The sequence below is a fragment of the Heterocephalus glaber genome, unplaced genomic scaffold (assembly GCF_053883595.1).
Source record: "Heterocephalus glaber isolate CG9 unplaced genomic scaffold, H.glaber_assembly_v1.0 deba00001600, whole genome shotgun sequence".
NCBI lineage: Eukaryota > Metazoa > Chordata > Mammalia > Rodentia > Bathyergidae > Heterocephalus > Heterocephalus glaber.
Window position 1 is genome coordinate 36,179,842 of NW_028258372.1, and position 17,694 is coordinate 36,197,535.

Consider the following 17,694-nt stretch of genomic DNA (forward strand, 5'->3'; position numbering starts at 1 on the left):
ATTTTCACCTAAGTCGGAGCCAGCGTTTCCAGGTCCTCAGTGATCTTATGTCTTAAAGTGGCTACTTTTGACCATTGTAGTCTCGTCAAATCTCTTCAACTCTCTGTCTTCAACAAATACACAATGTATGCTGAGACCTTTTCTGTATAATACGTAAATCCACCCTTGTTTGAAGGAGAAATTTACTCTGTGGCTAACATTTACCCTTGAATCACTGAAGAGAGAAAAAAAGGTGTTATTTGCTCATTAGGAAAGTTTTTTTAAGTCAGTCATGCATTTTAGAAAATTTTGAAGTTATTTTTAATCCAAGAAATTGCTTTCTTCTTTTATAATGTACCTAATGTGGAATTTCAAGTCTCAGCTCATCCACATCAACTCTGTGATTGAAATAAGCTCTAACCAGAGAGAGGTTAAACAAAATCTATTTAACTCACAAGTCTACTTCTTTCATTACATATTTCCTAATTAGATCCTAGAATGTTTTTGCAGAGATACAGTGGAAAAATATACTGTTTTGAGAGCAGCCTGAGTCAGTAATATGCAGACCTACAATATTCCTTTGTTATGCATTTCAAATGTAGAAAAATCTGACTTTTGAACCACCATTTCTAGGTGGAATTTGCTAATCCCTAGTCTTTAAGAAATAATTTCAGGTGAATTTAATGTTTAGGAAATATGAGTGGACTGATGGTATTAACCCAAGCATACATAGACCCTTCAACATAGGAGGGAGACCCCTTACATGGAAAGCACTCACATACTATGTAGGCACTCTTTCTGCGCCTTTTGAATTAAACCACTATTTTAGAAGAGCTAGGATTTTTCTACTTTTAATGCAAAAGCAAAATATCAATTCAACATGTTCCCAGAGTAGAAACAAGAATCAAGCTGAGCGTATATTTACAACTGCATCTTCGCTGTGCTCTTCTTTTATCTCATTCTCTGCTCTGGGTCTTTTATCAGACAGTCAGCTAAGGTCAGACTCACCTCAGTGGCTCAGCACACCGGTCTTGTTTCCATTACATCTGGAGGCAGAAAATCTGAATCTTTCCAATGCTGACCTTATTGTTTTCCAAGCTATTGATTATGGCTATCAAGTCCCAACAGTTCACTGGGGCCAGTCTCTGGAAAAAGAAAATGCAGAAAGCGAAGCCACATTCTTCTCCCTCTCCCGACGGGGCTGATTTCTCCATTAGTTAGATTTTGGTGTAATTAGAATGAATCACTGCAAGACGCAGCTCCTGTCTATTCTAGACTGCCGCTCTTGATTCACCTAGATTTTTGGCCATTCATCAGAGCACACATCTGGTATGTAATGAGGGATGAACGGAGTGGAAAGGGGAGGTCAGCGGGAAGTGAATGGGCCCTCCACAGGAATGATTAGAGAGTCACTGACACGCAAATAAATGGCATGGATCACAATCCACAACTCTTAGGAAGTATAAATCTCATATCTGACATAGCCTTTGGTGAGAGATAGACTTTATGAATCTTTTTCACATCGCTAGAACAGTTTTATACAAGGATACCCTGGCCTGACATAATTCTCAACCCCAGGTGCTTTCCTTCTCTATTGAGAATACGTCTTTTCATCGTAAATTTTAAGGCTTTAATACAGTAATTATTAAATCACACTACTTTTGCATCGTGTATTTTTTTTCTCCCCTGGACTTTCTTCCTAATCGTCTGGTCTGAGTAATACTATAGTAATAGATGAGTAATACTATCATATATTGAATACTTTCAGCACTGTGATTTACATAATAATTTCACTTAAGTCCCACAATACTATGGGGCACACTAATTTACTGTCCCCACTTCATAGATGAAAAGGCTGAGGAAAAGTAAGCTTCAATGATTTGCTGTCAGTTACATGAACTTAGGTGGCAGAAACTAAATGGGAAGCTAGAAAATAATGTCTCTGGGCCTGGGTTCAATCACTGTACGTCTCCTTTTCATTAGAAACGAACAAATGGGCAAAATAACAATTAACCACCCACCAACTCTCTGCCTGTGTCTGCTTGGTACTAAGAATACAAATGTGAGTCTCTCATTGTCCCAATCCTTAAGTAAATCACAGAATAATAACATGTGCATAAACAGCTTTATTACAATAATATAACTATAATGAAGTAGCTAACATGTATCATTCATTATGGGCCAAACTCTGTAATACTTTACCTTATCTAATATAAACCTTACAACTCACCAATGTAGATACCATTATTATTTCTAGTTTTAAATGATAAAACCAAAACATAAGAAACTATAATTGCTTGATCAAAAACAGACAGCTATGGAGGGATACATCTGAGATACGAACTAAAGTGCAAAGTTCTACAAGAAGTGCAGATAGTAGGCTGGATTTCATAGAGGAAAATGTGTCCCTTTCATTGAGAAAATTCAGAGACTAGGATATACTGAAAGCCCGCATCTTCTGGTCACTGTCTGCATCCCTAATGTTATATCAGGACAGATTTTTCTCAGCTTAAACTTTATCGGACACTGTGCCACACAAATCACACAAAGTGGGGTGACTGAGGAGAGTTTGTTGTCATAAAAGTATTATAAAGTTGTAGGCTATATGCAATGCATCATCTAGGGGCAGTTCAGGAATCTGGCACCAGCAGTAATAACATTTTCCCTCCCTCCTTGGCATAAGACAGGAGGAGAGGGACAGATAGGGACCTTGAAATATCAGAAAGTCAGGATAGAAGGTGAGCATGAAGGGGTCTTCAATGCAGGGAAACAGCCACTTTGAGGAAAACTTGAAAAGAGCCACTGGAATAAGAGAAAACCTCCCTTCCCTCCTCCCCTTTAGATGTAGGCATGGGGGCTCCCACTGGTCTAAGTCAACCAGAAGCCAGAAGGCATGAGGATTATACTTGTCCCTGTGAGCCAGCTAGCAGAGGAGGCCATGGAGCTTCTGGAAGCAAAACAGGGAATATGTGCTGCATATGCATAAATATACACTGCATATATATAAATTGTCAATTTTTCAGGAATAAAGGGTTTAAATAATCATCCAAATAGGTCCCTGGCTTATATTGAAACTTTTAGATTGTCACATAGGATCATTTGAATTAGTAGATACCTTAGTAAATGACTTCTTTTACTTGCAAAGTAAATAGAAATGCCAGGTGCTAGGATGTTCAAATAATTAGGGTATATCTGCTGATCCACACAAAAGAAACTGTAAGAAAAATCATTTGATATTTACTTTAATGGTTGAATGGTTTTTTAAATAGATATAGAGTTTTACATAGAAAGATCCATTTAGGTCAGTGGCTTATAATCTTGGTTGCACATAGAAACCAAGTGGAAAACTAAAAAGTGTTAGTACCTGAAGCCTACCACCAGGGCCTCTATTCTATCTGATCTGAATTCCATCCTCTGCGATAGAAATTCTAGACTTTCCTCTGCAGTCTGATATGCAGTAGAGACAGAGCAAATGGTTTACTCTATAATGATGAATTGCATGTGATCTTCCTTTTATCAGAGTTTTACAATATGATCTTCTTGTTTCTGTTAGCTCATCATGACACTAGTCCCTTTCCAAATCCAGGAAAATTGGATGCGTAGGGAAGCTGACTTTTAGTTACCATTCATTACCCATCTGAACCATGAAAGAGACTGCAATTATTACACAAAACATCTCACCGCCCCTTTCTTTCCCTTCACGCTGATAACAGTGGACCAAGTATTTCACATGACTAGTCTGTGCCTTACCTTAATGTTGATAAGAAAGAAAGATTTTACACATATATGCATATGTGTGTAGTGCTTCTCCAAAAATAAAAAGGAAATGTTATTGCAAATATTTCAATTTATTTCATAATTTTTTCTTATGGAAAACTCAGCTGCAAGCAGATCTCCCAAAAGATATTATTGACTGCAGTAGCATCTCCTCGGCACTGCGTGGTGCAGTGCTACCTAGCATACTTCATAATTGCTGGATGCCTTTCTTCTACGTATGAGAAAAAGCAGGTAGCATAGAAGTTCAGAGCTATGCTCTGAAGCCAGACAGTCTGAGTTTGAATTGGAGTGCATCAGTTTATAGCTGTGCAATTTTTGTCAAGTCATTTTTCTGCTTCTTTTAAGCTAACATAGTAATATCCTCTTCACAGAGTTATTAAGAGGATTTCCTGAGCTAGTATGAATGAAAGCACTTAGAATAGTGCCTCTCACACAGTAAGAGTTACATGTATTAGTTGCTGTTGTGAAACATGCAACTTGGGAGTACTGTGTGCTGGTGAAAAGTCTTTTTCTCCAACAGGACTTTTTCTCTCAATGATGTATCAGTGTACTAACAAGGGTTTAGTTAACACACAAAGGTCATTCGTAGAGTTAATTCTTGGCTTTAGAAAGTATATGAAAAAAATCAATAAATATGCAATTAAAAAGAAAAGGAATTAGAGTTTTCATATTTACATTGCCATCTCTCTTAGGAGTCTTCTTGATAAATACTCATTGATACCACAATCAATAAAGGAAAGGATTTGAAGATCACACCTCCCATGAAATAGGCAGCAAATGGGGAGAAAGTTCATTCTAATTTATTGAGGATACAAAAGAATAAAGTTGATTTCTAACAGAATATTTAGTGGAATGAAGGTGATTCCTAAATTGCCTTTGTTGTAACACGTTGAAAGTTTTGTCTTTGAGAGGGCCCAGGTTCCCAACCCATTTGCATTCATGAAGTTTACATTGTTCTTACCTAATGAGATATAGAATATCCCCTAAACACTGACACATTAGAGGCATGCTTCACTCAGCATGAAGGTTTGAGACATCAAGGATACCTTGAGTATCCTTGGTTTCCAACTTGGCAGGCAAATTAGTACCTTCTCAACCAAGGGTAAAATTGAGTTTCACATTTCTCCCTGGTGGGGGGAAAAGGAATAGAGAAGAAAATCACTCTAATTTAATATTTTCTTTGTTAAGACAAATACAGAGAGCCTTATCATCTCCGTATAGCTCTCTCTGACCTCCTTATTTTTAATTCACTGCTTGTAAATGATCCTTGACAGTCAAGATCCTTTTATCACCTCCTAAGTCCTTACTATGGAAGATAGACACTGGCTTTTATTAGTTAAGCCTGTTTCTCTTTTTTATGTATTTAATGATCTAGTTTGACAGCTAGTTTTTTAAGAAAAAGGAATAGTGTACTAATAGATCAATAGTGAACTATAAATCAGATCATACCTTAGAATGTTATATGTGGTAAATTTTTTAATTTAAATTTTATTAAATTTGAATTTATTTAATTTAAATTTTATTAATTCAATTGAGTCCAGTTTTGGGGTTAACAGCTTCAGGAAGTAATATCACCCTATCAGCTTTAAAATCTCTCTAGGGAAGCTTGAGAGAAATGCTGTTTACAATTTTATATAAAATATATCAAGTTCCTTCTTTCTTTTTTTCCTGAAAATTATTTCTTATTTTTTAAGATGACATGAAATAATAAAATATGCTGTGAAAAAAAATACCGTTTGTTATTGTCATTACAGTAAAATAATAATTTATCTTTTTAGAGATTAATCTTATAGAACACCCAATGTCCAATAAAACTTTAGAGCCTCCCCCAGAAAACAACTCTTTGTGACTGATGAAACCCTGAAAACCCACTAATAAAGAGGCTTTTTTTTCTTTGGTACCAGGGATTGAACTCGGGACCTTGTGCTTTTGAGGCAGGCGGCAGCACCACTGAGCTAAATCCCCAGCACAAGAGGCATTTTTAGAAAGAGAAATTACTTGGGCTGGGGATTTAGCTCAGTTGCACTGTGCCTGCCTTCCAAGCACAAGGTCCCAAGTTCAATCCTCAGTACCAAAAAAAAAAGAAAAAGAAAAGAAAAGAAAAAGAAAAAAATAACCTATCATGAGCTACAAAGGAAACTGAGGCAAGAACTAAGAAACTCAAGGTTACCCTGGGCAACTTAACAAGATTCTTCTATATGAAAAAGATAAAATAAAAGGTGCGGGGGATGTAGCTCAATGATAGAGCACTTGTTTGGCATATCCAAAGTTCTGCAGTTAATCCCCAATACTGAAAAAAGAAATGAGAAAGTAGATGAAATTTTTGAAAATACTCTATGTGACCAGGAAGTGCTGGGCGTCTGTCTCTGACAAACCATTTGGTCCCCTTGATTCAAGGGAAGCAGGATGAGCTGTCTCCAACACTCAGTATCAGTTCTTAGGAAAACCCTGCTTTCATGGAATGCCAGGTTAGCAGCGCTTTTGGAGAATGGATGCAAAAGAGGCAGGGAGGGGACATAGGAGAAGGTTCCCAGAATTACAGAACAAGAAGACATCTGTGAGTCCCCTCCTCTAATCTCTTCATTTTTCAGAAAATAGGGACCTTGGTGCAGAACATGCCGAATCAGCCCACTGCAAACAGGCAGGTCTGCACACATGCTACCAAGGTCCTGAGTAACACTAAACATGCCGAATCAGCCTGCTGCAGACAGGCAAGTCTGTGCGTGCTCTACCGAGGTCCCGAGTTGCACAGAAAATGCTGAATCAGCCCGTGCCCCAGCAACAATCCACTGGACACCCCCCCCACCCCACTTCTCTGTACAGCCACCTGATTCCACACTACAAAGACAGAGAGGACACTGGACCAGCAGACCATGGTACAGAGTCCTGCTGCTCCCGGCCCAGAGGTAGGGGCTTCTGAGGCACCATACCACTGCTCCTGGTCCAGAGGAAGGGGCTACCCAGGCACCATCCCTCCCGCTGCTCCCAGCCCAGAGGAAAGGGATTTGGGGCCACCTTCTGTCCTGCCACTCCTGGCCCAGAGGAAGGGCCTGCTGGGCCACCATCCCTCCCACTGCTCCCAGCCCAGAGGTAGGGGCTTCTCAGCCACCATTCCACTGTTCCTGGACCAGAGGAAGGGGCTTCCCAGCCACCATCCATCCTGCTGCTCCCAGCCCACAGGAAAGGGCTTTTGGGCCACCATCCCTACCGCTGCTCCCGGCCCCTGTCCCACCTCTCCCAGCTCAGAGGAGGTAATCCATACAGGGGCCAACAGCCCCCCCCCAGTCGAAATGAGAAAACATGTAAATAAGTCTCAAAACCAGACTTCCAGATCACCTACAGCAAACCCAAAGGGAAATGAGATGAAACACTCTGATACTCAACCGCCTGGACCCACTCAACTGGCAACAAAAGGGGATCTGGAAAAAATGAAATCAGAAATAATTTCTCAGATAACAGGAGAAATTGTGCTCCTAGTGCAAGACATGATTAATAAATCTGGAGAGGAGCTCAGGAACATGGTGGAATCCCAACATAGGAAACAAATGGAATCCATAAAACAGATGCAAATGGATTTCCAGGACATGAAAAACTCCACTGAAAGTCTACACAGCAGAATGAGCCAATGTGAGGACAGAATTTCAGATATAGAAGATGAGATTGCAATTAGTGACCAGGAAAAGAAAAATTGCTTCAAAATTATAAGGGAACATGAGAAATCAATCCACCAGCTGCTAGATGATGCAAAGAGGAATAACATAAGACTGATTGGAGTCAAAGAAGAAACAGGAGAGAGTGCAGATGACATAAAAAAACTCTTCACAGAAATAATGGCAGAAAACTTCCCAAACAGGGGAAAAGAGTTTGACATACAGATAAGTGAGGCATATAGGACTCCAAATAGCCTTGATCAAAAAAATCTACACATAGGCATATAATTGTTAAGATTCCAGAAACACAACAGAAGAACAAAGTTCTCCAAGCAGTCAGAGAAAAGAAACAAATCACATACAAAGGAAAGCCTATCAGAATCACAGCAGACTTCTCAACACAAACCATCAAAGCAAGAAGAGCTTGGAGTGACATATTCCAAGCCCTAAAAGAAAACAGCCTCCAACCCAGATTGATGGACCCTGCAAAATTATCTTTCAAAATGGATGGAGAAATAAGATACTTTCATGACAAAGAGCACCTTAGGAACTTCATGAATACCAAACCAGCACTCCAAAGAATTTTACACAATAGCCTAGGAACAGACATTGAGGATCACAACCCCAGGAAGCAAAGCAGAATGAACCCATCTGGCATGACAAGAAATTAAATGGAAAGGGGGAGAACCCAACAAAAAGAAAAAGTCATGACAATGACAAGTCAATGCATTTCAGTTAAAACCATCAATGTTAATGATCTCAATTCACCAATCAAAAGAAATAGACTGGCAGAATGGGTCAAGAAGCAAAATCCAACAATATGCTGCATACAAGAAACACACTTAATTCAAAAGGAAACTCATAGACTGAACATTAAAGGGTGGAAAACAATACTCCATGCGACAGGAACCCCAAAAAAAGCAGGAGTAGCTATCCTCTTTGCAGATCAAGTAGATTTCATACCAACACTGATTAAGAGAGATGAAGAAGGACACTACATTCTTGTAAAGGGAAGAATCCAAGAGGAAGAGATGACAATCATAAATATCTATGCACCAAACACCAGTGCACAGAACTATATAAAACAAATACTAACGGACATGAAAAGTCATATATGCACTAATACAATTGTAGTGGGGGACCACAACACCCCACTGTCACAAATAGATAGATCAACTAGACTAAAAATAAGTACTGAAATACTAGAACTTGATCGAACTCTTGAACAAATGAACTTAACAGATGTTTACAGACTCTTCCACCCCACAAAATCAGAATACACATTCTTCTCAGCTGTACATGGGTCATTCTCCAAAATAGACCACATACTCACACATAGAACATGTTTAAGTAAGTGCAAAGGAATTGAAGTTATCCCCTGTATATTATCAGACCATAGTGCGATGAAATTGGAGATCCATAGGAAAAGAAACTCAAAAAATTTCATAAACACGTGGAGATTGAACAACACACTTCTGAATAACCAATGGGTCACAGAGGAAATTAAAGAAGAAATCAAACAGTTCCTACAATTCAATGACAATGACAATACAGCATATCAGAATCTATGGGACACAATGAAAGCAGTCTTAACAAGGGAAATTCATAGCAGTGAATACACATATTAGGAAAACAGAACGAGCCCAATCAAACAACCTCATGCTGAACCTCAAGCTTCTAGAAAAAGAAGAGCAGGACAACCCCAAAGCTCATACAAGGGAGAAAATTATAAAGATCAGAGGAGAAATCAATGCAATGGAGACTAAGAGAATGATACAAAAAAATCAATGAAGCCAAGAGTTGGTTCTTCGAAAGAATTAAGAAGATGGACAAACCCTTAGCCAACCTTGTCAGAAAAAGGAAAGAAAAGGCCCAAATCCATGCAATTAGGAATGAAAAGGGTGAAATTACAACAGACCCAACAGAAATACAGAGGATCATCAATACCCACTTCCAGAACCTATATGCCAATAAGGTGGACAACACAGAAGAAATGGACAGATTCCTAGATACATATGAATTACCAAAGTTGAACGAAGAAGACCTAAAAATTCTGAACAACCCAATATCAACCAATGAAATTGAAAATGGAATTAAAAACTTACCAACTAAGAAAAGCCTAGGCCCTGATGGCTTCACTACTGAATTCTACAAGACATTTAGAGAGGAACTCCTGCCACTGCTGTTTAAACTCTTCAATGAAATTGAAAGGGAAGCAATACTCCCAAATTCATTCCTGGAACCAACCATCACCTTGATCCCCAAAGCAGAGAAAGACCCAACTGAAAAGGAGAACTATAGACCAATCTCACTAATAAACATAGATGCAAAAATCCTTGATAAGATAATGGCAAACAGAATGCAGAAGATCATCAAGAAGATCGTACACCCTGATCAAGTGGGATACATCCCAGGGATGCAGGGATGGTTCAATATACACAAATCAATCAATGTAATACACTATATCAATAGAGCCAAGGACAAAAATCATATGATTATCTCCATAAATGCAGAAAAAGCATTTGACAAAATCCAACATGCATTTATGATAAAAACCCTACAAAAAATTGGAATAGATGGTCTCTACCTCAAACTGATAGAAGCCATTGATGAAAAACCAAAAGCCAATATCATACTAAATGGTAAAAAACTGAAATCCTTCACACTAAAATCAGGAATAAGACAAGGATGTCCACTATCACCACTCATGTTCAATATAGTTCTGGAAACATAAGCCATGGCAATTAGACAAGAGAAAGAAATAAAAGGAATAGAGATAGGAAATTAAGAAGTCAAACTGTCATTATTTGCAGATGACATGATACTCTATATAGAAGACCCCAAGAACTCCACCAAAAGTCTTATAGACTTAATAACCAAATTCAGTCAAGTAGCTGGTTACAAGGTCAACACACAAAAATCAATAGCTTTCCTCTACACAAATGACAGACTCACTGAGAGAGAAATAGGGCAAATAATTCCTTTCACAATAGCATCCAAAAAACTGAAATACCTAGGAATCATCCTAACGAAAGAAATCAAATACCTCTTCTCTGAAAACTATGGCACTCTGAAAAGAGAGATTGAAGGTGATATCAGAAAATGGACAGACATCCCGTGCTCCTGGGTAGGAAGGATTAATATAGTGAAAATGGCCATACTTCCAAAACTGCTATACAGATTTAATGGAATTCCAATTGAGATCCCAGGAGCATACTTCATAGACCTTGAGAAAAAAATCCAAAAATTCATTTGGAACAAGAAGAGACCCAGAATAGCAAAAACAATTCTAGGTAACAGAGACATGGCAGGGGGTATCACAATCCCCAACCTGAAACTATACTACAAAGCTCCTGTGATAAAAACAGCATGGTACTGGCAAAGAAACAGACCTGAGGACCAGTGGAACAGATTAGAAGATGCAGAAACAACACTAGACACACTCAGCCATCTCATCTTCGATAAAGGAGCCAAACACCCTCACTGGAGGAAAGATAGCCTCTTTAATAAATGGTGCTGCAAAAATTGGGCTTCAACTTGCCAAAGATTAAAACTAGACCTGTATCTCTCACCATCCACTAAACTAAAATCAAAATGGACTAAAGATCTAAATATTAAAATCGAAACTCTGAACCAGTTGGAACAGAGGTTAGGTAGAACCCTTGAAGACATCAGTGTAGGAAAAGATTTTATGAACAAAACCTCAGTTGCCTGTGAACTAGCAAAAACAATCCACAAGTGGGATCTCTTCTTATTAAAAGGCTTCTGCACAGCAAGAGAAACCACCAGCAGTGTGAAGAGACAACCCACAATGTGGGAAAAGTCTTCACCTGCTCTTCCTCAGACAAAGGTCTACTATCTCGAATCTATAAAGAACTTAAAAAGATCAGACCTCCCAAATTTAAAGACCCAATCTGAAAATGGGCATCTGAAATGAACAGAGATTTCTCAGACAAAGAAGTAGAAAGAGCAAATAAATACATGAAAAAATGTTCAACATCACTGGTCATTCGAGAGATGCAAATGAAAACAATGCTGAGATTCCACTTCACTACAGAAAGAATGGCTGCTATCATGAAATCAACCAATAACAAATGCTGGTGGGGCTGTGGGGAAAGAGGAACCCTGCTCCACTGCTGGTGGAAGTGTAGACTGGTGCAAGCACTGTGGAAATCAGTATGGAGATACCTCAAAGAACTAGGACTGGAAGTCCCATCTGACCCCGCTATTCCACTGCTGGGGATCTTCCCCAAAGAATTAAAAGAATCATACCACAGTGATATATGTGTGCCCATGTTCATAGCAGCACAGTTTGTGATAGCTAAAACTTGGAAACAGCCCAAATGCCCATCAACTGGAGACTGGATAAAGAAAATGTGGCTTTTTTATAAAATGGAGTACTACTCAGCCATAAAAAATGAGAAATTAGAGACATTTATAGCTAAGTGGATGGACATCAAGGCGATACTCTTAAGTGAAATAAATAGGACACACATGTATAAATACTGAATAGTTACTCTGGTGTGAGAAACTGAAAGTGTAAATAAGGACTAAAATGTATAATAGGTAATGTGAAATAGGAAGAAAAGGGGCAAAGGAGAAGGAAGTGGGAGGGCTAAGGGAAAGGATAGAAGGGAATGGGATTAATATGCGAAAATGGAAAAATAGGAACAAAATCTTTGTAAATAGGAAGGAATGGAGGGGTTGAAGGGAGGGCTGGGCAAGGGTGAAAAATAAGAACCAAGAGAGACTATGTAAAGGTGCAAATTTCCAATGATGAATGTCATTATATTGTATACCTAAAATGTACCAATCATTAAAATGAATAATTGATAATGCAAAATAAGAAGAAAATGCCCAAAGAGGTAGGGGTAGTGGGAGGGGCAGGGGAACGCAAAGAGGGGAAAGGAAAAATGATGAGAAATGTAAAAAATGGAAATAAAGTCTTTGTAAATAGGGAAGGGTGGAGGGGGTGAAGGGAGGGCTAGGAATGGTCAAAAAGTAAGAACCAAGATGCATTATGTAAAGGTACAATTCCCAATGAGAAATGTAATTGTGTTGTATACCTACAATGTACCAATAAAAGAATTTAATAAAGTGTAAAAAAAAAAAAGAAAATAGGGACCTGGATCCACATAGTATCTTTCCCTTAGTCACATTATTATGCCGACTCCCAGAACACTCTTCTGCAAGGCTTCTGGGGTTGGCAGCAGCAATGAAGGCAGCAGTAGTGGCAGCAAAGTAGCACCTCACCTACAGCTGTGGTGAGTGGTTTCAGGCACCAGTGCTGTGGCAAAGGAGACAACCAGAGCAGGGCAGCAGAATGAGGCCTCGGTGAGTGGAGGGAGGCTCCTCGGTGGGGAAGCAGGATGGGCAGCCACTTGGCTCCCACCACCTCTGGACCTCCCATGAACCACTTTAAGGACACACACTTCATACTTAGAAGGCAGCTACTCTACTGCCCAGGACACTGCATTGGTCTCTGCTAGTATCTTTGGCATCTTCTTGCCCTTCTTCTGAATTCCCTTACTCACTCTTCCTATAGAACAGACCCAGGGTTACTCAGGAAATAAAATATCAGAGGAGAGGTCACCTGAGAAATCCGATTCTTCATACAGATACTGGAAATTATTATCTTAATTATACTCTTAACGGCAATTTTAAACATGGAACAAAACAACCGTAGTCTTCTGGACTTGTCATGCAGGTGAAGTCAGTAGGCACTGGATACTTCTTTTGTTTTTTGGCCAGGAACTGTGGCAAGATTTTTCATTTAGAATATTTTAAAGCTAGTAAATAATCAGAATCAGGAATTCATACTGATAATTCCATCTACTGTTCTTTAGATCTTATTTAAATTTGCACTCAGTCTCAGTAGTGTCTTTTTTCAGGTCCAGGATAGAGTCCAGCTTTACAAGTAGTTGTTGGATAATGACTTGAAAATAACCACTTCTCCCTCCTGAGTCTGAAGTACCTGAGCTAATTCCTAGTCCCAGGGAAGGAGAGGCAAACTAGCTGCAAGCAGAAGCGGCTGACTCTGAGTGCTGCACATGCGCGGAGGAGCCGCTCTGAGGTTTGCACGCCCCGTGCATTTGCAATCCAAACACCACAACGATGTGGAAACCCCTGAGAAATTTCAAAATGCCATTTATAGTAAAAAACCAAATAAGAGGAGTCATAGCAAAAAGACATAAGTAGTATCTTGTTCTATGTCTGTCCTTAAGTATCACAGATTTTAGTGCTGCCATTTCTGGCTAGAAAACTCATACCAAAAACCAGGACGTTCATCTTCTCTTGTCTTTAGAGACTTAGTCAAAACTCGCTAAATATCATGCCACTCTCAATTAAACCTTAAAATCCAACCATCAACAGCTAGACCTTGTGTCACATAGTTTTTATGTGCAGTTTTGGGCACTCTAAAGGAAAGAAAGTCAATGGTGGAGTGAAATCCTTGAGCCTGTCCTCCCGACCCGGTTTCCAGAGGCAGAAAGCCGGCTGGTTTACAGCTCTGGCGCAGGTGACATTACGCTCGTCAGGTCTAAACCTGACACGTCGCTGTCTGAGCCTAACATGGGCGAGCAACTCTTGGCTAACGTTGAATCTTATGAAGAGCAATTAAAAGGTGGTCTGTTAACTAGAGGGAGGAATACATGCGCCAACTCCCCACGAGGAATGCAATCATTATGCACTGCCACCGTGGGCTAATAAAAAATAAAAATTGAAAAAGAAGAAAAGAAGAAATACCTCTTGAACTGTGGGTCCATAAGTGTGCTGTAGATTTCTATCTTGTGACAGGCAGAGCTGGCCGATAGTCAATCTTAGAAAACGAAAGCATCCAGGAGAGTGTTCTAAGCGAAACCTTAGCAAAGGTGAGTGATCTTTCTAGTCACCTGCCCCATCCTGATTTAAACATGCAGTGAGAGCTGGAGAAGGTTCTATTTTGAGACAGGAAAGTTAAAAAGTGCAAAGCTGCATTTTGAAAGACAGCAAAATGTTACAAAGTGCTTCATGATTCTCCCCTAGGTGTGGAAATTTGGTAAAGACAAGAGCTATAAACCCTTTGCATACAGTTTATTTGTCTGAATTTAGATGAGAATAATTAGGATAGCCCCAAATAAACCCTAAAACATGGGTTTTTGAGAGCCCTGTCTTACCCTTTCTTCTGTGGTCTTGCTGCAAAGGTACCTTCTGCCCTCCCATTGGGAGACTTGTGCTGTTTTGTCCTCAAAGAACTGTGCCCCTCTCAGAGCCTGGGATGATCTCATACCACCTCTACTTTCCTGCCCAAGCCCCCCTTCGTACAAAGGGTTGAGCTCTCCAGTGTGTGAAGAATTAACTCTGCCAAATGAAAAGCTTTGTTTGCTTTTGAAGGGATTTTGATATTTAGACAGAAAAAACAAACAAGCAAACAAACAAAAGACAGTCTGCTGAGAAATAAAGCATGCTTTTTCTGACTCCAAAATGCAAAAGATACATAGGATGATCAAAATATTTAAATTTTAAAAATGTATTACAGTAAAAGGCACATTGCTATTAATCCTCTTAAAATACTCCCCCTTATTTCTAACGTACTTATTGCATCATTCTTGGCACTTTCTGAAGCATTTCTGCAAGTCCTTTTGTGTCTTCACAAGGCGTGATCAAAATTATGGTGAACAGTGCTGCTGAATGTCATTCAATGAAAAATCCGGATGGTAAAAACATCATGGTGTGCCTTCCTCCACCTTATTCACCAGATCTAGCTCCATGTGGCTTCTAGCTCTTCCCTAAAGCCAAAATTAACATGAAAATAAACATTTTAAATCAGTTCAGGGCAATGAGGCAGCCACAACAGCACAACTCACGACATTAAAGAGGACTTCAAGAACTGTTTCAGAAGGGACAAGAAAGTGACTTCAAAGTGTGTTCAAAGGGAGGTGGAATATTTGGGGGGAGATTAATGGAAATATGTCTTTTATTGTAACACCCCCCCCAATATTCACCATACTTTTGATCCCACTGTGTACTTATAGGAAACAAGAGAAACTACATCATAAAGTGAGTCTCCCTAAGTCCTTTCTGCAAAGAACAAACCTGAATTTCTCCCTCCCATCTTCTTTCCCTAAATTCTCCAGTTTGCTTGTTTAACATTAACTCAGCCCCAAGAGGGCTCCATCTCACTAGGGCCTTCCTTCTCCGCCTGCACAGGGACTGTGTTGTGACCCCTCCTTTTACCTTCGGACCTCTTCACATAGCTTTTTCTTTACCTCACATATCTAGGAAATCTGCAGATTAGAGGCGGGGGAAGAAGAAAGGGAGAGATTGAGTTCTGCTCGAAAGCTTCTCTCGTGAGTGAGGCTCTTTGGAGAAGGTTTTTTAACAGAGGCAGACAAGTCTACAGTTTAAATTATAGAGAGGTGCTTGAGGTTGAAGCAGCCCCCATTGTGATATAAATTTTTACCAAAAATATGAGTATACCTGTGTGGTAGTAATGACAGAAGTGAGTTTGAAAGACAACAGGTTATTTGGAGAACTTTCTGACATGACCAGAAAGCTGTGCAATGCAAACAAGGCTGAGATCTTCCTGATTTTACTATTGGCTTTTAAAATAAGTGTAGATATGACTTCCTTCAATTTCCCATCCTACGAGGAGAGGAATCTTATATTCTAATTTAACCCTTATTCCCAAGCTGAGGAGGAGAAAAGGTATGAGCTTTTTACTAGCTCTGTGTTCTCCAGCAAGTTTACCTTCAAGAAACTCTAGGCCACCAAGAAAACCTGGATTGCCTTAATCTAGCCAGCTCTATATTCTGTGGTGAAACAGACATAATGTTCAATCTGTGCTTACATGTGAAGTTTTACAGTGATGTTTATATGCCTTATTATGTACATTTATACTTAATGTTAATTTTAATTCAACAGAAAAAATCTTCGTAGTTTAATTTTCATTGAGTATCATTATCTGATCATATAGAAAAATTGACAATCACAACAAAATGAATCCTATATTGTGGCCAATGCTGTTTTCCTGACATGTTCATGATATTGTGCCCATGACAATGATAGGCCTCTATTTTTGGAGACTCCATGCTGTGAAACTGTGAGTTTTCCTCCAGCACCATGAGATCATTATTGTGCAGTTTTCTCTCTCAGCTTCGGCTTTTTGGAAAAGGGGCAACAGATCATCCAGCCAGAAGCCACACTTGTATCCTTTATTGAAGAATGTAGGGCATCAGGTGCTCAGACAGATGCCTAGTAAGAAACTCAAAGAAATCTACAAGTACATGATTAGAGATTTCCATGTTCACAGGAACCTGTGATTCACTCATAGAATACCCTCCACACTTCTAACTGACCAAGGACCATTAAGCATGATGATTTTGAAGCTTTTTAAGGAACTAATTTATTCACGTGTTGGTTAAATACAAATAAGGTCCACTTTTATTTTCTTCGCCTCAGGCCCAAATCCTCAGAAGGCTGTTAAGCCTGCATAATGACTTCACCTGAATTTAATTTTGTTCAGACTACTTTGAAACAGTTACATGACTAATTCATATTAGTCATTTGTGAGAAATCTCAGACCAAGCTCCAGCTGTAACTAGGTGACCCTGCTAGTCTTGCCTTCCTCTCTGTCACAGCCCACAGGAAATAGTTGAAAATTTTGCCATTGTAGGTTGATCATATTGACTTTGGGGATAATTTTATGGGTCTGTTACTGGTAAATTAATATGAAATGTTCATACTAAAGTCTAAGAAATTTTGGTACATATATAAATTCAAAATTAAATTCAATCTAGAGAGGAAAAAATAAGCTTATTTTGACATGGGGTGTTTGGAAATGGCCTATTAACCCTGCTATCTTCTTGGACTATTTTTCTCCTGATATACCCTAAGTTAATTCCATTAGGGTGTAACATTTGACCTTTCACATAGTTGCTAATGAACAACTTACTCCAGATATATGGAGAAACTCAAAGAAGTCATGCTATTTGTTCAGTAAGTCCCCTTTGTCAATGAATAATTCTATGGCAATGCAGGAAATGGGACAGAATGGCTTAGACATTACCCTAGTGCTCATCTGACACAGCATAATCAGGTAGTTTTGGAAAAGGAAAAATTGCTTTCATAAGCTCTCTTGCACTGAGAAAATTGCTCTTTGTGACTTCTTTCACTTTACTCTCTCATTTACTTCTTTCCTCCCTACCCAGCTTTTGGTTCTACCTAGCCTTTTTCAGCCCTAGGTCCACATAATAGCAAAACAGTTGACTAGTAGAGAACAATGACCATTACTTTTTAGGCCACCAAACTG